The following is a 21,885-nucleotide window of genomic DNA, read 5'->3' on the forward strand; positions in this document are numbered from 1 at the left end:
TGACTGGTAGGAATTTTCTTAGACTGGCATGATTTGTCCACTGAACATCCCCAGGAGATCTCTTCCAGGAGCTCCACAGGCTTACCACCCCTGTGCGAAGAACCACTTCTTCCTCCCAAGGTCTGAACCTGGCTCCTATGAAGTTTAGTTGACCTTCCCTTGCTTTTACACTGGGAGATGAAATAGCCAAACCCTCTTCAAACTACTCATGATTTCACAGACCTCTGCCACATCTTTCTTCAACCACCCCTTCCCCGGTCTTTTGTCATGTGATAGCTATTCCAGATCTCTAATGACTCATGTTGTGTTTCTCCACACTTCTTCTAGGTGCTCTATATTCTTCTTGAGAGGAAAGAAAGGGGAGATGAAACAGTATCTAATGTATAGACAAACCATGGACTTAGATACAGAGAGTTATTATGCCATGTCTTACTCTTTCGTCTTTTCATAGCATTTTGTAAGATTTTATATGCTTTCTTTATTCACTACTGAGCACGGAGCTGATGGTTTGATGGAACTACTGTCAGTATCAAGATCTCATCCATCACTGTGGTGACAGTCAAACTGGAGTCCATCACTTTGTACAAAAAGTTCCGTTTCCTGCTAGCAATGCAAATCTTCTCACATTTATCTATACCGCATGCAGATATCACACACTTTACCCTTTTAAGCAGTATCAGGGACCTAGAAAACATGTCACAAATTATTTGAGTTAAAATCTGCAAGTTACATGGATCACTGAAAATAAGCCAGCAATCATAAGAAATCCTGTACTTGGAAAAAAAGCTGCTGAAACACTCAACTGCAGATTGTGTAGGATAGAGCAGTCCTACAAGTGGGACTGCACACGTAAGGAGGAGTTCCTTTGGGCTTTGATCTTTTAGCTATTTGAAACCACACAAAAGTTGAATGAAAAAGGTACAAGATCCCAAAGGAATCAGATTCCCCACTTCTCTGCAGCAAGCTTCTAAAGTTCACTTTTTATGACCAGACCGCCTTCACCAAAATAAATAAATTACTTCTAAGTAAAAAAAAAAAGTAAACCAAGGCATTTCCACTCAATTCCTTTCATGTCTTTCCACCGCCTTGTCTAGAGTCACATGCTCAGTCCTGACCTTTCCAGATTCTCCTCTCTGCCTCGCCACACTTATTCAGACTATCAAATTCATTTAGTGAAACCATCCTATCCTTTCACACTTGACTCTTTTCACAGACAAGCAGTTCATTTTCATGCAGACCCACTTTTAACTTCAAAAGGTTGCTTTGTATCTCAGCTTCTGATGTCCCTTGTTTAAAAGGCTTTCAAATAAGGATCTGAAAAGCATTGTAGCTAGGAAGTCTTAGTGTCTTCTCCATCCCTCCTCAAAAAAGAAAAAAAATAATTCACTATTAAACAAAGCGAGAGGCCACACAGACTTCCGCAGATTGTCAGTAGCTCTCATAGCTCGCCCGTGCACATCCAAGGTCACAACCAGTGCTCAGAAAACTGAGCCCACAGCTGCCAGGCTAGATTGGCCTCTTGGAGTTACCTTCACAGTGACAGTTTCCTTTACCTTAAACCTCCTATGAAGTCAATTCATTTCCACTTACCCACACTGGTTATAGCAAGACAACTCTTCTGAGAAGGTCTTGCAGTGTCAGAAAGCAGCATGACAGCCTGGCAAACACCCAGTGTCACCCCCTCCGGCAGCTCTGCACTCCCACCAAAGCGAGACCACAAACCCCTCCATCACGCCATTAGCAGAGAAAGCCACCCTGCAAACACATTTGCTCCTCACGTAGATGCACACAAAAGACAGCACTGCAAAACTGAGGGGTGTAAGTTATTTCACACCAAGCCAAACTGTTTTGTTTTTCTTTCTGATGGCTCAGACAACTGCATTTCCCCAGGCAGGTGAAGAGCAACACCACACTGCCCTCCTCCAATAGCAGCACCCAACACCCACCACACAACTGATACCAAACCACAAACTCTTCGGTCCATAAAAAGTACTTTTTACCCACTCAGAGATGTTTTAGCAATCATACAAGAACAATCAAATTAACAAGATTAGATGCAAACTCATAAAGCAATTAGGTGAAAAGATACAGCAGAAAGTCTGCCAAACTTGCACCTTTTAAGCACACCTAGAAACTACATTTGTGTCACAGCAAACTACCATAAAAACTAATGTAGTGGCTCTATTAATCAAAACATTCTTCACACTGAGACCACAGATACGGAATACTTGTTCATAGCTCATTTCAGAATCAAAGTTTAAGAACCATTTTCAATTTAAAGCATCTATAACTCAGTAATTTCAAGTGAGAAAACCATACTGAAAGGAGTAGTACATTGCACTAAATTTCTCATTAATTTTCCTGTGAATCATTTGAGTCTCCAAAAACTGACTTGTAAGTTAATTATGCAGTTTGGACACTCCAGTGTCAGAAATTCAGTGGTGAATCCCATCTAGTCACTCACAAAACCTGTATGATGAAAACACATTATAACTGTGTTCTTTTCTTGCCAGAACAAAAAGGTACTATCAGCATTTTTTAAAACCACATTTTAATCCCACAGTTTTAGAGGGTTTTTTTCTGTACTAGCTTATTCTCTCATAAAACTTACTAGCCACATTCTATCAGAACAGCTTCAGCAATGGATTTAAAAATGCACCAAGTTAAAACTGCAGCAGCAATTTCCTCCTTACCTTCCTCAGATTTTGACAAGGATACAAATTTTACTCAAGTCATAACAGAGAGTTACCACAGATCTTCACAAAAAGGGCAAGACTGAGTGCTTCAGTGTACACACCTGCTCCCCTCTCCTTGAGTGTAAATGGAAATACAACAGATGAAAGCGTCACTGATTTTACATAAATTTTACCTTCTTACAGTAGATACTGCATCAAAACCACAGCAGTTAGAGAGTCAAACAATTTTCCAGTTGACTGCAACACCCATTTAAAAACAAGACTGGTTCAAGATAAAACCATAACTTTTGTATTAAAATACTGGTCAAGCTGCTGACAAGGAGACAAATGAGTTTTTAAACCATTAGTGTATGCTCACATAAAATTAAAAACTATTCTATAGAAAGAAATTTGGATAACCGTGATATGCCTCTTCCAGTGCAATACTTCATTTTGATTTTTTGAGAAGTTATTAAAATTGGACTATCTCAGCTTGCTGGAATTTCACTTATTCATTATTGCAATGTACAGTTAATGCAGGAGATTAGATTAGGTTTTGACAAGTCTTTTACACTTCTCAGGGCAGCACTGCTATTTCTGCTTAGGGTAGTAACTTTATCTACTAGCTAACCTTTACAGTGTTGACAATCCGCAATTAACAATATTCTCCCCTTGCCTCCAATCCCCTACCCACTGCAGATGAAGCTGCTGCAGCAAAATGCATCCCCAGTGCCTCTCAGGAGCCTGGTTCAGCAACACCCCCAAACAGCCCTATGCACAAATTCCTTTCAAGACCACACGACTTGGCCACAGCAGCAGAACAGAGCAAACACAAAATGGGGGAGGCCATCACCTAATGAAACATGACTAACAGGACTGCTGACTGTCCAAATATTTAACTGCTCTCAAATGCCGCAAGTCAGGTGGGTTAATCAAATAAACCTGCATATCCGGAGGGAATGCCCATTATTTGTGTTTTCTCTAAGTCCTTACCTGACTTTAGGCTCTGAAAAGCTATCCTCTGAGCAACTATGAATATTTGCACACAAAAAACAACAAAGCAGATATCAGTTCTCCATCATGAGCTGAAAACATGGGAAAGTTCTTCCAAAAGAAATATTTTTGCTGAATAACACAACTCTCTTCAGCACACAAAGGCAGCATGCACTGAAGGGAACTGACAACACCTACACCAGGTACCTGGAAATATAACCCACATCACAGCACACAACCACGCTGTAAGTGGGAACCTAACACATTTCGTCTCTCCCAGACATAAGCATTAAAAATTATCAGAACAAGAAAACACCAATACAGATAGACAAAGATGCCAAGTTGTTTTCAGTGTGCAACAATGGAAGTGAAAATAAATCTAGGATTAAAATATAGCTTAGTTTCACTAATTTATAACAGTGTTTGTCTCCAACAAGAAGTTATGTACTATTTCAACCTGAAAATAATTTAATTCTAGGGAATAAAGCTTTACAAACTGAATTCAAAGGAAAAAAAAAAAAACCACAGCATTACCCAATTATTTCTAGAGCTCCACAACTACAGATTTCAACTAAAGGAACATGGAAAGCTGCCACTACAAAAGCAGAGCCAACATATGACCCCTGGATACAGTGGCACTAGCAGACAGCTATAATAAAAATCAATATTAATTCCGCACACTTCTGTTTTGAAAATAAAGCAATGAAGGTCCCTCATGTCCACCTGCCAAAGGGACAGAACTTAAACCAGCTTCGCTGGAGAGGATTTTTCAAGTCTTTCTACAGGCTTGTAATGGATTCCAAGACTGAACGTGCACTGAATGTTCAGTGAACCAAATAATTTTTAATAGATTCCTCAGGGAAGTTTATTTTATATTTTGAATCACTCTGAGACCTTGGAATGACAACCTGATTCAGAGGAAAAGAAAGGTTAGTGTTTGTGGGGTGGGGTACTGTGTTTCTTAGAGGGTTTTTCTGAAAGAGGAACAGTCGTTATCTCCTATAATTTCTTGCTATGTAGTTTAGAAATGTCTTCACTTCTGCAAACCTCTAACTTTAAAAAGTGCTTTTGAAAACATACACTGAGGAATTTTAAAGTTCCTCCGTGAAGAAGTACTACATCAGCAATTACAGAAAGTGGACCTAACAAAAATTTGGGAGTAATTAAAAGTTAGAATGAGGCAGCTTACCTCCTTCAGCCACAGTTGCAAAGAGGTAGGCAATAGACGGTGTTAACAAAACCGTCAGGCCGGGACTCAAAATCCAAATGTGGCATAAATTAGATCAATTTTCAGATTTCAGATTAACCACCCTCTTTCCCCATAGACCCCTCCCTGAACTAATGCCCACCTTATTAGCAAGACCCCTACGATGTGACAGCAGATTCGTCACAAGAAGCAACTGTCCCTCGGAAGAGGAAATTTTTCCAGCTGTATGATTAAGTACACAGGAAAACAAGACGAGGAGCCTCAAGCGCTGCAGTCGTTAGTGTGATTTCAGACGGATTAGGCAGAGTGCGATGGAGGAAAAGCCTCAGACAATGAGTCCTTTCATACATTAGAAACAAAACCTACCATTAATCACACAGGCGATTCAGTTTCTTCCACTAATTCCTAATCATACATCAACAAATAAAGCGAAACACTTATTCTTGGTTTAATTCTATGAAATAAACACAAGTGAATGGAAGTGCTCAGCCCACACTGTAAAAGTGCTGTCGCCCCTCCACCTCCTCACGAACAGGGGGCTGCAAGGCGCACGCAGGGTTGGGAAAGGAGCTCTTCCATAAAACCATCCACAGAGAAGTCCGGAGCAAAAGATTTAGAGGAGTGCTACATTAACAAGCGAGAGAAACTTCAAAGCCAAGGGACGAACTCAGTCGAAACCCTCCTCCATACGAAAGAGACCTTGAACCACAGTCATTAGAAAAAACATCTGGTGCGCTGCTTTGATTTTCCACATCAGTCATTGGACAGAAACAAAGCATCTTTTTTTTTTTCCCCCAAAGCAGCAAATAATTGCAAATCCACTTCTACATATAACCTATCATTTATCACCTCATCAGTGACTGCTTGAGTCTGATGGAATTAAACACTCAAGTCAGGCAGTTTTGTTAAAAGCAATAATTACATCGTTACTAGAATATACAATTAGGTAATAAAAAACAAAAACAAATCTGCCTAGCAATATTTTTTATGCACTCTCACAGAAATATTACCAGACTGGAAACAGGCAACATTATAATAACAAAAAAAAAAAAAAAAAAAATCCACTTCCACCGAAGTATAGCTACTTCTAATTTAAAACTTCACCCACAGGCAAAAATACATAAATGATTAGCATTATAGTGTTTATTTTAATTACACTGTGCAACAAGAATCCAAGAGGCTGTTAACTCACTTCAGATATGAAGAAAGCCAGTATCTGAGAGCTCATCCTCCATTTATAACCTACACAGTTGTGACAGCCCATTCTATCACCTAAACGCCAAAACCAGAATGTCTGCATTTCTCATAACACCAAAAACCAACATACAGAAAGAAAAAATAAATAAATAAACGAAAAACAGGAGGTCAGGAGATACCTCACCTGCTCCTTGTAGACAATATTTAAGAACATCAAAAATTCACTAGTCTTCAAAGCACAACTCTTCAAAGTTTAGTATAGAAAAAAAAATACATCTCTAATAAGCCTACATTTACAAATGCTTTCCAGCAACATAACTGCTAAGCAGTGTATTCTTTAACACCGTAGAATTCATGGTGCCTGCCCTGAACACCTAATGATCTATGCAAACAAAATACAATTCACAATTTCTAGTGTATTAAAGACGTTTCTTGTCACTGCAGTCAAGTTGCTGATCCCAGTAATTCTGTGCAAGTCATTTTAAAACAAATGTTCGCCCTTCTATCTAGATGGTTCTGGTCAATGAAGAGGTCTTTGATCAGTCTTTAGTAAAATACTGTTCTTAAAGGATGCCCAGTTTCCTGACACTGGGGTGGGGGATCACTAGAAGAGCATGACAGCCTGCTGTCTTGTAACCCTTTGGAACTCTCCCTTCTTATAATTCATTATGCTCCTTATTTCTTCCACAGGCAAAAGCAAGAGACTAGCACAGAGGTAGAATAGCAGCACACTTTATTATGTTGTTTACAAAGAAAAAGCTTCAGGTAAGAAACATAGTAGGAACTAAGCACAATTAGCACAAGTAACAGCTCGCTCCTTAAGAGCTGCTGGAGTTGTAGCAGAGAGGCACATGCGTTACACGTCTGCGCACAGGTGAGAGGTGCCCCTTGCCATCACTGCAGCCTCGGCTGCAGATCCAAACAACCAGGTAAGTCAGCAGCAAAGAATGAAAAAGTGCGATACTCACTGTCAGGAGGTAGGCAACTCTGTGCAAAGGACAGTACCTGCCCACTCAAATGTGGGGGCAGTGAGAGCCCACGCTCACTTCAGTCTCATCCAAAATCCAGCTACGAATAACTGAAAGATACGCTTTCCATCAACCCCAAAAAAGCAGCTAAAATCATGGCCATGCTACAGGCTTCTACAAGCTCTCCCATGTCTTGATCTGTCTGCCTGAAGGAGGATCCAGCACCTACTGACCTGTGCCAAAATGAAACCCCTGTAATGGGACAGACCTCAGGAAATTAGGTTAATGGAAGAGCTATTCTAAAATGACTTTTTTTGAGCCAAAAGACCTCAATCAGGTGCTCTACCTTAATACTACACCCGAAGCATATAGTTTTACAGGCTCCACAGATGTAGCAGAACCCAGAGAAAACTCAAACCAACAAGAGCAGCAACCCCGTTAGCAACAGATTTCCATCTCACAAGTATACTGACGGTGACAAACTTTCCTCCAGAAGTTTATAACTCTACCTTTGCATCAAGAGGGAGCATTAAAGCAGTAACTCTACAGTCTGCTGAAATAATTGTCTCCTTGTGAGGAGACAGTCAATTATCTAAAATAGATGTCCAAAAATGCACACTTCCTCCTCGGGTTAAATACAAGTTTACAAGTATGGTCTTTGTACCACATACTAACACAGAGATTAGAATACATAAGACTGTAAAGGAATTTTGGTGATGGCCAAGAACAGTCTCAACAAATCCAATGAGAATATATATTACAAAGTTATTTCCACACCTTCTACTTCATAGGTTTAAGAGGCTAATTTTCATTGTTTATGGTAAATGTTTCATATTACACTGAACTTTGACATGGAAAATGTATTATTGGATTCTGTGTGCATCTTCTAGTCAATGTGTGTAACCTTGCAAATTCTGTTTCCAAGTAGTTAAAATACAACAGGCAGTACATTCATAAATTACAGGTTTTTCCTTAAAAGAATTACTGATTCTGCAACAACTAAACCCTTCATCAAATTTGATCTTATTTTTTAAGGTTTTAAGGTTACTTAAGATATAAACAAACATAACTCTTTTGTATTTGAAGAAAACAGTACTTTTTATAAAGGCAACAACCCATCCAAAAAAAAAGAGGTCACTTTTTCCTCCTTTTCCCCCCAGCTCATGTCTTCTAAGTACACAATACCTCAACACATTCTTAACACTGTGTCCAAAAGGATCTTCTACCACTTCTATGGTTCTTCTTCAAGATAAAAGATCAGAAGAACAGTATCTGCCGGGTAAAAAAAATTTTTTTTTTTTTCAAATATATACCCTAAAATCCAAACACTATAATAGCCTTCTTCATACTTCTCAGATAATCATTAATTGGGAAGGTAAATTATACGTCAAAATACATCTGTGTTGGTGCAGAAAATCTAACCTGTTGATGTAACAATTAGCAAAACTCCTTCAGAAGAAGGGCTACACAATTGTCCCCTTTCCATTCCTACTCACAAAACCCTCTAGAAAATTAACAGCTTTTCTAAAACACTCTGAGATCTCATTCTGTGAGAAAATTAACTGAAGAATCAAGTATCATCCTATGGATAACTTCCTGCTCCTGAAAAGAGAAGAGATATTACAAAACTCAAGTGTCCGGCTGCCTTCAGCAGCAAGGATGACACACGAGAGAAGAATCCATACACTGAAGGCATAAAAAAGCAACTGCGCTATATGGATCTCATAAAATAGAGCAGATGTTATCCTTTGTATACACACATGCAATACAGCGTCAAACACTACACTTGCGGAAAAAAAAAAAAGTAAGCGAGGTCTATGAAGCCAACAGATAATTCCTCACCATGGTCAAGCACATGCTTGCTTTGTTTGGTTTCAAGTGATGATGGGATTTCCAGCACTGCCTTTGAAAGAGTGATGCCACATGCCCAGCCTTCACATTTTTTCTCTGTTCAATTTCATCTGACAACTCCGAACTATAAACTTCTTGTGCCAACCTAAATAATTCCTCTCATTCTCAGTAAGGCTGGAAGAAAGTACTTACCCACTTGCCAGCTGCGGCTGAAATTTTGTGCCAAGAAATAAATGTCTTTTGGGCAGGTTGTAAACTGGAAGCTTCTATGCCTGCTGAAGGACAAGAATAAAGAGTGGGACCACCCTATCCCTTCCCAGATTAATGGCATTGCTGTATTTCAGCTACACAGTGGGCTGCACCTAATTAAATCATCCAAACAGAGCTACCTACTTCTTCCAAGTACCGAGTCCAGGTATTAGGAAATGCTTTTGTCAATTCTGCGCTCAGCCAAGCTTTTTACATACATTGCTTCCATCCCATGCTCCAAAAACCCTAACTTAGCTCTGACCAAGGCCCATTTCATCCTTCCCCCCACCAGTAAGGCACAGGTATATACAGTGTGTGCACACTAACATTAAACAGCAAATGCTCCAACTTGCCCTCCTTAGCCTCCTCTCACAGCTTGAGGAGACTCTGACCTTCCTAGATATAGTAAAAACACTTGGCAGGTGCTGGTCACTACAGCTCTTACGAACAACATAAAGTGAAGTCTATGTCTTTCACACAGCCCAGAAAGATGACTATTTACAGAGAGCTGAAGGGATAGGCTCTGTGGCAGAACAGATTATGGCTAAATTAAAAAATAAAAGAGGTTGTGAAGAGTTTGAAGTCTTCTACCTAGGTCTGAGTGGATGCTGAGTTCCTCAGCTTTGCAGGCTAGACTTCCCCATGGGTGTTTCGTCAGGCAACCTGGCATCCACAGCCGTACAGGCACAACACACAATGTTACAGCACAACACCCCAATACCTCCACTCCACCATCTTCCCTATGCTCCTCTTCCCCATTCTCCTCCCAGCTCACACAGGCTTCTCAGCTACCGGACATTACTGCCTATTTACATGTCCTGGGTTTTGGAAGGGCCTCCCCGAAGCTCTATGAAGCTTCTTATAATAAATCACAATGTCAAAGGCATGAATAAAACCTGTTTTGTTGCAGTGGAAAGCAGTTTTTTCCTCTTTAAGCTACATTCATGGGCCCCTTTCCCATGCTGAACATCATCTTGTTTTCATTATGGTAGACAGCCGAATTTTATATTTACAAAAACATTGCCAAAATTCTGAAATGCCAGTTAAAAACTCAATTAATACAGATGTGTAAAGATGAATATGTATACTGCTAAAAAACACAAGTACCCTCCCCTATAGAGAACAAAAATAGAACAAATGATAGTAAATGCACATAAGCAAATCATGAGGTAAAAAGAAGAAAATTAAAAGAAACAAATGTCTCAAGACATGCTTCAGTACCATGAAGTTGTTTTTTAATATACAGAGTAGTTACGTCTCTATCATCTTTACAAATAGAGCCAAGCAGTGCTTGTTCCCTTTGCTCATTAAAGCTCTACAACTGGTGCCTCCTGTATGCCCACATGTACCATTTCATTAAGCTCACTTGACATCAGATGAAGAAAGAGTACAAGAAAATTGCATATTCCCTGCCTAAAGTAAACTTGTCATTTAAACCCTGTGTATAGATAGAATTTGATATAGCACTGGCGCAGTGAGTCATTCGTCAGTTTTAGAGTTTGTACGACAGTATTCTTACATATGTTTTGCAATACTTTCCAGTTAGCTACCACCCCATGTAATTATAAGTTTTTACTGGAAAGGAAGCATACATTTTGGATTTGAACAGTGCACTAAGATCTGTAGAAACAAAGCTTACTTTTATGGTGAGATTTTAAGCAAAAGTAAATCCACGTAAGGAGCCCTTGCAAACTGTATGAAAGATGAAAGTCAATGCATTACTTTTAAAGGAGAGCAAACAATGATGGTGAGCATCACAAATACTTCTCAATGAATTCCTCCACACAAACATAAGCAATTCACATGTCAGATTTCTTCAAAAGCTGTTTCTTAGCTACATAAGTTAAAACTGCATTCATTCAAAACACTATATAAAACATCCAGTAGCTATTATGAGTGCTTTACTTGAAAGTAATAGGTGATTTTACATCCTTATGTACTGGGGTGAGATAACACATTAAAAATTTTCCCGACTGTCTTAACTTCACCTTTTATTTTTAAGTTGCGAAACAGACAGGACTAATTTAACTCTCAACCCTGGCTTCTAAGAGGCACTGAAAAAAACACTGAAACAGAAAGGTCTGTCCAGGTAATACTACTAACAAGATCAGACTCTCGCCTGGTGGCATTCAGCTCCAATGCTTCATAGCGAAGTTTGCAATTCTTCAAAAGGCACAAGTCCCAGCTTCAATTTGCACACAGCCACACATTCACTGCTCAGGTAGACCTCTTCAGTTAGTTTTTTTAAAGCTAGTTGTTATTATTATTTCTTTCTACTATCTAAATTCACATCAAATGGATCTACCAAACTGTAGATCTCCCGCTATCTGATAAAGAGCTGGAGAGAAAAAGTACCCTTTGCACAATTAAAGTTAGCTGGTTAAGATTCAAGAACAGGCAGCAACAACTGTGTTTTTTTTCCTCCTAATTGCATATACTATGACCTACAAGAAACATTCTCTGCTTAAAAGTAATACTTAAATGGAGATCTATGGCTGAACATTATCACAAGGATTGCACTTACTTGACAGTCTGCTATTAGCCAACTCCATTATCGCTATTTGCAGTTTTTAAATGTACAGATTCAGAAGTAACCGTACAAAGCCTCCATTACAAGTGGATTTATGGAAAGCCACAGCAATAATCATCCTCATTAAGCATATCTTCCCACAGCCCTGCATTATGTGGACACAAAGAGGAAAACATTTCTTCTCTGTTACCCACAAGCTCAGATCTTTCTCCTTATAATCACAAGCTTTGACTGTCTTCTCTGCTTTTGCCAATGACAGTTAGCTCATGTTCCCAAAAGCAGGACTTAGTTAAAAAAAAAAAAAAATTAAAAATACCTGCATACCTCTCAACCCACAACCAAATGCAGACACAATGTAGGACAGTTTCTACTTTAATTTTCCAGAAACTGACATTTTCACTGGCAACATGCATGAGAATAAAATGTTGTCTGTGGCTTCTACTGTTTTGCTAACAGCCTCAACCAGTATGTATGCAAGACATATTTATGGACAAGCACATGCAAAGAAAAGGGCAGATGGCAATATTTGTAACTAAGCTGAATTATAAAAAGCTCTTGAGCTGAAGTGATGCAGCAACTCTTTGGCCATAAGCTGTTTTAACCCCTTCACATGTATGGTCATGCTGCATCCTATTTCAACTACCACGACGCATGCCAGTGACGTAGGCTAAGAAACTTGCACGTTAAGATGGTTGGTTAAAGGCAGAAACTGAGAATTTAAATAATCCAACACTGTCGCCCACCACACATTGAGATCACAAACCGGCCGTTTTGCCACGCAGATTTTACTTCTTGCTTTCGAAGTTCAGACTGCTGATCGTGTGCTTCAATGTACAGATATCTATTACTCCTACGTCCTCAGCCCCAACAGAGAACCACCAGGCATAAATAATAAAATCAGGATTAAAGTACACTTGCTCCCTCCATAAAACCATTCTCTTGAGCGACGCATTTCCCGCATTATGGTAAGGAGTGCAATGGACTTTATTTAAAAAGCTGCTTTCAAAGCCACACTGGCAGTCTTGGAACAATCACCCAGTAACCAGACATGGAGGCAAGTCATTCGCAGCACAGAACCTTAGTAATCTCAAATTAAATTTGTTGTTTCTCTAACACTTACGTTGAAAAATGAACAAAGGTCGTTATACAAGCAGCATAAGGAAACTATTTGCTCGCCGTCCCTGCTCAACTTAGCCACCTTCAGAGATCTCTAAACCAGCAAATATTAGATGTAACTTACGTTCGGGACTCCGATCATCCAGTTATCTTCAGACTAAATCACTTTTTATAGCTCAATTCTACTCTTGACAAGAGAACATTTTATTTGATACTGACAATACAGCTTCATTTGGTTACATCTGAAATAAATACAAAACTCCAAAACGCTTTAAAACAGCTGCCCCAGTCAGTCTCCTGGAAACGGAGCACATCTTTTCCACACAAGAGGTCTGCGGGAACAGATCTTTGTTTAGAGCGTGGAAATACTTTCTGTCATTAATTTCAATTTACGCCAGGTATTTGAACCGCTTCAAGTTGCGTCTGAAAACACTTTCTGGGCGTCGAAGACACCGGGAAGACAAACACACCCGTTCGCCGCGTTCGCCTTCAGCCTCAACTCCCGCTCGCCGCGGGCTGCCGGCGCCCACCCCACCGCCCCTCCACGCGAGCCCGGCACCCCCGGGTGTCCCGCGGGGGAGAACTGCCCGCGCCCCCCCTCCCCGGGCACCCCCGGGGCTCCCGACCAGGCGGGCGGCCCAACAGGTTGCGGGGGCGGCCGGGGGCAGGGGCTGGTCGCGGGGAGGCTGCAGCCGCGCTCCCCCGGGAGGGCGGGCGGGGAAGGAAGGGGGGAACTCCGCCCCCACCCCCCGCCTTTGGGAGCCGGCACCCCGGGCGCAGCGGCGGAGCTCCCTGCCCGCTCCCGCCGGGGGCCCTTTGTTCTCGCCACCCAAGACGCCGCCGCCCGGCAGCCCCGCGCTCTCCCAGGCGGCGGCTCACCCCACCGAGGGGGGGGAAAGGCGCGATCTGCCGCCCCCCGCCGCCCGGCTCGCGCCCCGCTGCAGCGCCCTCCCGCCTCCCGCCGCGGAACGGCCGGCGCCCGCCGCGGGGAAGCGCTCCGGGCCGTTCCCCATCGCCCCGTAGCTCTCCGCGCGGCGGAGGCACCGCGCCCGGGGCGCCCCGCGGCGCTCGGCGCTGCGCCCCGCGGGACGCGGCCCCGGTCCCCCCCACCCCCACCCCGCGGGCGGACCCGCCTGCCGGGGCTGCCCCGAGCGCCGCAGCCCGCCGGGAAGGTCACGCCGCGGCGGCGAGCCCCAGCGCCCCCCGCCGCGCCCCCGGCACCGCGGCGCGGCGCCGGCAGGTGCCTGGCTGCTCCCCGGCGACCCGCGGGGGCCCCGCGGGGCACAGCCGGCGGTCGCCGGGCACCGCGTGGCGGCCCCGGTACCGCGCGGCGGCCCCCGAGGGGCACACCCGGGGCGGCGGCGCCGGCGCTCGGGGGACGCCGATCCGCGGGGCTCAACAGGCGGCGGAGTTTGGCGGCTCCCCGGGAGACGACCCCGCCGCGCCGGGAGCTGGGCGGGGGGAGGGGGGAGGGAAGGCGCCGCAGTCGAGCCACTTACCGGGGCTCCGGGGCTCCGCCGCCCGCATGCTGCCTCCGGGCGCCGCGCGAGAACCCGCTCCGCTCCCCACCGGCCGCCCGGCGGCTCCGCTCCGCTCCCTCAGCCTCAGCCGCCGCGCGGGACCGCGCTCCGCGCGCGCCGCCGCCAGCCCGCCCCCGCCGGGGCCGCGCGCCGCGCCCGCCCCGCCGCCCGCCCGCCCGCCCCGCCGCCGCGCCGCCACCTGCCGCCCGCGGGCTCACCTGGGCTGGGCTGGGCGCCGGCTGCCGCGCTCGGCCCCGCGGCGAGGCGCGGCGCTGCTCCCGGCTGAGCCCCGCTCCGCTCCGCCGCGGCCTGGAGCTGCGCTGCCGCCCGCCCCTGCCCGCCGAGTCGGCCCGCAGCCGGCGGGCAGGGCCCGCCCCGGCCAGGTGTGGGCGGGGGCGGGCGGGGGGCGGCCCGGTGGGGCGGGGGAGGGCGCGGCCGCGGCCCGGGGCGGGCGCTTTGGCGGCGGCGCCGGAAGGACCCGGCCTGGCAGCCGGGGGGCCCCGCGCCGCCCCGCCGCCCTCCCCCGCCGGTGCGGGGGCAGCCGCCCGAGGGCCTACGGGAGAGGGACGGGCCCGCGGAGGGCCTCGAAGGGCACTTCTCCGGTCCCTCCGCGCCAAGGCCCGGTGGCTCTGCCGGTTGGGTGTCGGTCAGACCGGGAGGGCCGCCGGCGGGAGGTGGAAGCGGGAGGTGCAAGGAGCGCCCGTGCAGAGGCAGAGCGGAGCCCTCTCCCCGCACCCACCCACCCGCGGGGTCTGCCCGTCGGTGGCAGCGGCGGGTGAGCGCCGCGCTGAGACCTGTTGCGGTTTACGATCGGTTTGGCCGTGTTGCGGCTGTCGGGAGTTGTTTCAGCCCGCGCAGCCACGGAACACGCCGCTGCCTCAGCCGCCTCACGCCTCCAGTCCTTTCCTCTTCCCCGACCGGGGCCCCGAACTAAGAAGCAGCGAAGCCGCGGAGGATTTCTCGTCGCCTTTTTTAGATGGTGGAAGGGTTAAGTCAGTCAACTGCACCGACTGTGTTGGTGCTCCTTGGCTCGTTGCCAACCCTGCCTCGGAGCTGGGGTTGCGTCAGCGCGGGCCACACCACGGTGCTCGGCCGGTTTCGCCCCGCTGCCCTTCTCTGCGCGCCGTGCCGGGGTCACGGGCATGTGCCACAGCATGTTAAACACTTTTTTTCCCCCTCTCTGGTCTCCGGGATTTCTCCTCGTGCGTGGTAACTGTGTTCTTTCGAAGATCTTTTGCCCTTGTCCTCTCATCTCCGTCCACGCAGGGTGGTGATAAGAGCCAGATGGTTTTGCAGAGGTTCTTCCTCTGCCCCGCTGTGGTTGCCTCCGGCACTCTGAGGAGCTCTGGGCTTCACACTCCTGAATGCGATGCCCAGTCCCTCGTGTGTCACTCGCCTCTGCCCTAAGCTGAGCACCTGAAGCCAGTCTTAACAGCCCTGACAGGCGGCGGGAAGCTCTGGCAATGAAAGCCTTTGGTTCTGGGGATATTCTCCTTCCTACTCAGTATCCAAATGTTGCTGCAAAACGGCCCTTTTGTGCATTACACAGTGAGGCCACGGAGCTTAGAGTAAGTGGTGCTGGCCGAGTGCCACACAGCACTGCCAAAGTGCCCATGGGCTCCACTCTCCGTGTTAAAATTTGGATCTGCTTCAGGATGCTCCGACCACGGGGAAGCCGGGAGATCCCTACTCCAGAGCAGGGATTCACTGAGCCACCAGAGCCGTTCCCCCAGCTTGCACAGCTGCCACGTTGGCAAGTTTAAGGTGGGTCATGTCAACCCGACCCCTGTTCATTTTATGTGCAAGTGACAGGTTTTTTAAGTTTGCTTGAAAAATGGAAGATTTGTGGCTTACTGCTCCTTTGCTAATCTTGTTATGATGATCTTGTTAAGAACTTTTGAGTGAAGACACTGAAATGTTGGGCCAACCTGCAGGACTGTTTTTTAAGATATTTTTAGACACCTAAAAGTGCAGGTTTCTAAACACCTTCACAAATGTGGATTCATGTGAGTGACACAGAGCTGCCTCATAAACTTCTGATGCCCTGGAGCTTCTAGCCAAGACTTGCAGGTAAATGATTGTCCCATGGACGTAAGCCATTAATCATTTGAATCACGAAACAGAGAGTTTTCACATACAGCTACCACCCAAAACTCTGTATTATTACCCTATGCAATCCATGCCTTCATGACGTAAAAACCTGGAAGGCTCTGAATAGTGTGAGCACAGTAGGCACTGGTGCTTTGTGCTACACTGAATATGAGTGGCCGGTTTGTCACCCCTTTACCTCTCTGAGGACTTTGTAGTCGTGGGGCACTGTTCCTCAAAGCAAAGGCATCTACTTCAGCAGTTTGCTTAGTACAGGATACACTGGCATGTTGTCACCAGAGCTGTGTTCTGGAAGGAGGTATACAAGTCTTAAAGCCCTGAGATTGATCCACCAGTTTATATATCGGTAGCTCTCACGGCTCCGGCCCACCCAGCCATTGCAGTAGTAAGTTTTTGGAAAGCAAAGTCTCAGTGTGTATTTGCAGTACCTGATTTGGAGGTCACTGCTCCTGGTAGCTCTTCCTTCCCTTTGAACCACCTCTTCAGAGCAAACATACACACCCATAGTCTTGTCACATGTGCCACTTGATATCCAGCGAGTGTATAGATAATGTGAGATGGGTTTTGCTTCCCTTTAACATAATAAATAGGTATAAAATCAAAAGACCAGGTTTCTGAATTATTTAAGACTTGTCAGAACAACTTCCCTTCTCATCTCAGGTGTTGCTAAACTTGCTAAATGCTCTGGATTGAATCTGTAAGCTGCAGAGCCTGTCAGAAGCTCCTCCTTTCTCTGGTTTCTTTTTTTTTTTTGAGGGAATATTCTTGCTGATGACTTTTTCTCACCTGATTTTATAGTAATTGTGAATTGTATTGTCAGGTCCCTTGGTCTGATTCACCCGTGCCTAGTGCAATGCTCAACTTGGTGCTCATGTAAGATAATACATCTCCATCTGTAGATCTGCTTGACAGCACAGCTTGAGGACCATATGGCCATGACTTTGACTGCCCACCATGTTTTCAGTATTACCCCCAAGACTCTTTCATTTCCTTTGTAAGACAGAATTATTAGAATACTTTGTTTTGCTCCAAATAATAATAATAAAAAAATCTGTGTTGCACATTTCTGTTCTTCTCCAACTGAAGGAGGTGCAGCCTTGGGAAGACAGTCCTAATGCTTCCTCACTAGTTTGGACTGGGGAATCTTTAAGCTGAGGATAACAGCTTGCCCTTAATTTTGATTTACTACAGCTTGTACTTCATTGAAGAAATAAAGGTCTGTGTTGGAATGAAAGTACAGTCACAATGCTAAAGTGGTATTTGCTTCTATTTCCTGGCCAAGGCCCATAAATTTTCTGTTCCTCAGGTACCTTTCTGGAAAGTAGGTGCAAGTGTCTTTCCCTTTCTGCATCATTTGTCTCAGCTGCCTGACCAGATCTGGTCAGGATATGTGCTCTCCCTTACTGTGGCTTTGCATAGTGCTTAGCACAGGGAAGCTCCCCTCTTGATTGATGCCTTAGAGGTCCTACAAAGTACATAAACATGAGTAATAATTCTCATGGTTCATTCACCTCCTTCTCCTCATACTAAACAAAAAAGGTAAATTCATTGAGGAAAAAAAACAACAACCAAACAAACAAAAAGCACCACCTGACAATTTGTTCCTGGTGTGTAAATATATTTCAGGCATTATTAAATGGGAAAAGTTTTTTGCTCCTGACTGAATAAAATGTGATAGAGGAAGTCCCTGGAAATGCTTGTCACCCATACCGAAATCCAAATGATTCCTGCTTCTGCTAAGGGCCAAAATCTGGAGTACCAATGGCAATTGGCTCATGGAAAACTCTTCCCAAAATGCAATCGCTTGCTCAGAAAAGTGGACTTACAGATGAGTAATTATCCTTTGCAGCATGGTCTCCATGTGTTCAAGACCCAGAAATACAGCTCACTGTCCTTTTCTAACCCTAAATGAATGGTAACTGAAAGACTAAAATACATCATGTACATGTAAGTTAAATCAAACAATATACGCAATACAGTGAGCTTGCCGCTGGAGTGGTCTCTGCTCCCCTCTGTGTTTCCTGCTGGAGTTGCTTCTCCTGCATTTCTTTCTGTTCTTGTGAGGTCCCTAAGAAACCATGTTTTTTCTGGCTTTCGTTGCGATGACATCTGTGCTCAGCCAGTCCAAGAGTTGCTCTGATGGTCTTCAGCTCTGATCTTTACAATTTGGCAGACCACAGGCTTCCAGGCTGCAAAATACAGGCTGTCAAAGAGATGGAGAGGAGCACTAATCACACTACTATTTGAGCAGTTCCTAAGCTAATAACATTTATCCTCACAGGATTTCTGTGAGGTAGGAAATTACTACTGTCCCCCTTTTAGAGATGAAAACCAGATGCACACAGAAGCTAATTGACTTAGCTAATGTCGTGCAGGAGCTGGTGGCAGAGCAGTCAAATGAGATCAGCCGCTGGTCCCAGTGCCACGTGCCGGAGGACAGGTCGGCTCAAACGGTTTTGAAAGCCCGGTTGGTGCCCACAGGCTTTTATAGTCCTGTGAAAATGCAAAGCATGAGCTTTCAGATCACAGCAACCCGAGGCGGAAAATTCAAAGTACAACCTTTCAGATCATGGCAACTTAGGAAGGAAGGGATGGATTTGCAATCCGTCAGATCCAAGTCAGGCAGCAGCAGCATCACCAGCCTGGCCCAGGTTTGCAGAGTGACTGGGTGTTTGGACTTGGTCGGAGGAAGAAGCTTTTTTTTTTTCCTGACAACTGTTAAGAAGTGATTCCTGATACTGGATCAAACTCTCAATTGATTTCAGTCTTATCAGAAAATCTGTCGGGGGGCTGAGAGCTCCCCTCCTCATTTCCACACCAGTGAAAGCAGGAGCTTTTGGAAATTAAATTTCAACCAAATCCTTTCTTTTTTAATATATTAATTTTTAGTCCTGCCTACTTTTATATTCAGTTTTCAGAACATGTTGAAAACATTTTAAAAGAAGCCATGAAGAGGTTAAGAAAATACTGGAGACTATGTTGAGAGACCTTAAAAACAATTCTGTTTTGAAACTTCAGGTTGAGTTGTAGGTACGAGATGAAGAATGCCACTAACACAGGAGTGGGTTTTGATTAAATGCTTGTCCTTATAAGCATTGAGACAGGAAAGGGAGTGGCATTGCCTTACCCTTGCAGCAAATTTATAGACCTTGTTAGCGAGGTTAAACTTTTGTGCTGACTAAACTTTCCACACCCTCTTTCTGCAATAAAAATCACCTCAAATTTTCTGTTTGCAACCAAGTAGCAGATGAAGTCATACTGAATGTTTCACATTAAAGCAAGGCAAGTATCCCGAAATACTCTTCCTCAGCACCAAAAATGATCCTGCCCAAATGGCTGCTCCTGCCTCAGAGAACTCTGCCTCTTACCAGCTTTTAATATTTTGTAGGATTGCAAAGCTAGTGCTTTTCTTTAATGGCATCACTGACTTCAGGTCTAATTGCAGGATGGATTCTGCCCTCGATTCTTCGTGCAGCAGCACCCTCTGACAACAGCCACCTCAGATAAAAAGGTCATTCAGAGAGCAGAGACAGCAAGCATAACTGGGAGAAGGATCACCCTGACCAGGGCTCAGCTGCAACAGATGACAGGCGAACGGGACAACTACATTGGATTGTCGTTTATATCCCCAAAGGAGTGATAGAACTGCTATTTACCAAATTTTCTTTTTAACTTGGAAGATTGGATCTGAAATTTTCAAGGTGCAATAAATGAGGAGTCCCATATTCTTACCTCAGTGTTTGAGAGCTGTAGTCCTGAAAAAGGTGATGGGAATAAAGTATTGCCCCCACATCGGGTAATCTCAGCCTTTTGTGTGCGAATGTCAAGAGTGGCCTCACAGGGGTCGCAGGAGCCCTTGGGCACAGAACAGTTATTACAGCTCCGCTCTGCAGCTGAGGTCTGCAAAGAAATCAAGCAGAAGCATTTTGGTGCTCCGGTTTTCAACACTAAGGGCACAGAGGAGGGGTTTGGGGCCTGGCCAGCTATGTTTGTGAAAGCTGGGATCTCCTGGTTGAAGTATTACAGGCTCCAGAGCTGGCCTGGAGTGTGACAGGCAGCTGTGAACTTGGCAGAAGTAGAATTTCGCAGCTGAATTGTACTTATTCCTCTTATAGTCAACAGTGAATTTTCTCAGTGTGAAGCTCAGCATCTGAGCTCTGCGCAGAGACCAGGTTGCAGTGGCTGGTCCATGTGAACAGCATGGGAACACCATGGGCCTGGGGAAGGCTGTGGTGCTGTCAAGTGTGACCGTGGTGTGATGAACACCGGCAGTGGTAGCTGTGAGCCGGGAGCAGCGGTCCTCCTCTGGGCTGCAGGACTAATCCTCGCAGCGCTCACAGGGCAGGATTCGCACCCACGAAGAGGCCAGAATGAGGGATATATGATGCTTAATCTTATAAACTTGAACAGGACTTAAATGCTTCCCAAAATTTTGCTGCTCTCTTGCAGGACATGCACGTATTCTAGAAGTAAACTGAAATGGAAACGATCCCCTAATGATTTTTTTTCCCTTTTAATTCATTCCTTCTACCACCCCAAAAAAAAGAGCCCAGCAGGGACCAATTGTCTTGACAGGTCATTTAAAACTGCTTTTGTAAAATAGATTTGTATTTTATAGCTTAATATTTTAGAGACTGGTGACTGGTTAAACTTCTTTCAGCACCAGCACCTCTTGCTTTGGGCCCCAGCCTTCAAATAAGTCACCGGTTGTCATGGTTTACCGTGTATACTGTGGGACAAGTGCAAGATTTTGACACGAAAAGATATTTGGGTGTTATTTGAGGAGACATGGGGAAAGTCACTTAACTCAGTGTTTATACAGAATGGCTTTCTTGTTTCTGAGGTCACCTCTGTTGGAATAACAGGTGCAGGCTTCAGACATCAGCTGCAAGGGCTGTTTCGTGCATCAGGAAGGTTATAGCTTTTCCTATTAAAGATGGTCAGAATTTCAGGGAATAAATTTTGTTTAAATTTAACTAACCTTTCCATCACGATTCTAGCAGAAAGGTGCAGCCCGCCAGCATAACAATTGCTTTTGTGGTGATAATATCAGTGTCTTTTCTAAGCTCTGTTCCCATTAAGGTGTTCAGAGCAATGGATGTGGAAACCTGTTCATGAAAAATGTGTCCCAACTTTGAAGATGACTGTCTGCAAGTTTAAGTAAGAGCAATAAAGTGGGTGAGGAACAGACTATAAACACCGTAGAGACTTTGGTAAAATTGGGGAATAAAGGGTTTCTGCAGTGCTGTTCAAAGTGTGGGAGAGTTGGCTCCAATAGTCACTCCGCAAATATTATAGAGTGGTGTTTGGATTTGTTTTTAAAAGCACTTTGAGATGGCATTTCTCCAAAATTGAAGGGTTAGGCATGTTCAGCAAATTAAATGGACTGGCTGGGCACTCCTGACTGTCTCTCGCCTGAACCACGGCCCCTGTGGAAAGCTGCAAGGCTTCCTCCTCAGCCCTCCTCTAA

The 21,885-nt window shown here is 45.1% G+C and overlaps 1 protein-coding gene across 17 annotated transcripts in view; it reads right to left on the minus strand.

The window, feature by feature from the left end:
- PTPRF (protein tyrosine phosphatase receptor type F) overlaps nucleotides 1–14,633 on the minus strand; it is a 389,874-nt gene extending 375,241 nt beyond the window's left edge. For 14 of the 17 annotated variants that reach the window (XM_074906384.1, XM_074906379.1, XM_074906383.1 and 11 more), the window contains exon 1: nucleotides 14,286–14,395. The gene's annotated coding sequence lies outside the window, so the exon portion shown is untranslated. Of the gene's footprint in view, nucleotides 1–14,285; nucleotides 14,396–14,524 lie in introns of those variants that run through there. The other 3 variants (XM_074906365.1, XM_074906369.1, XM_074906367.1) reach the window with 3 other exon arrangements.
- Between the last annotated feature and the right edge of the window lie 7,252 nt (nucleotides 14,634–21,885).

The sequence above is a fragment of the Athene noctua genome, chromosome 5, assembly GCF_965140245.1.
Source record: "Athene noctua chromosome 5, bAthNoc1.hap1.1, whole genome shotgun sequence".
NCBI classification, from domain to species: domain Eukaryota; kingdom Metazoa; phylum Chordata; class Aves; order Strigiformes; family Strigidae; genus Athene; species Athene noctua.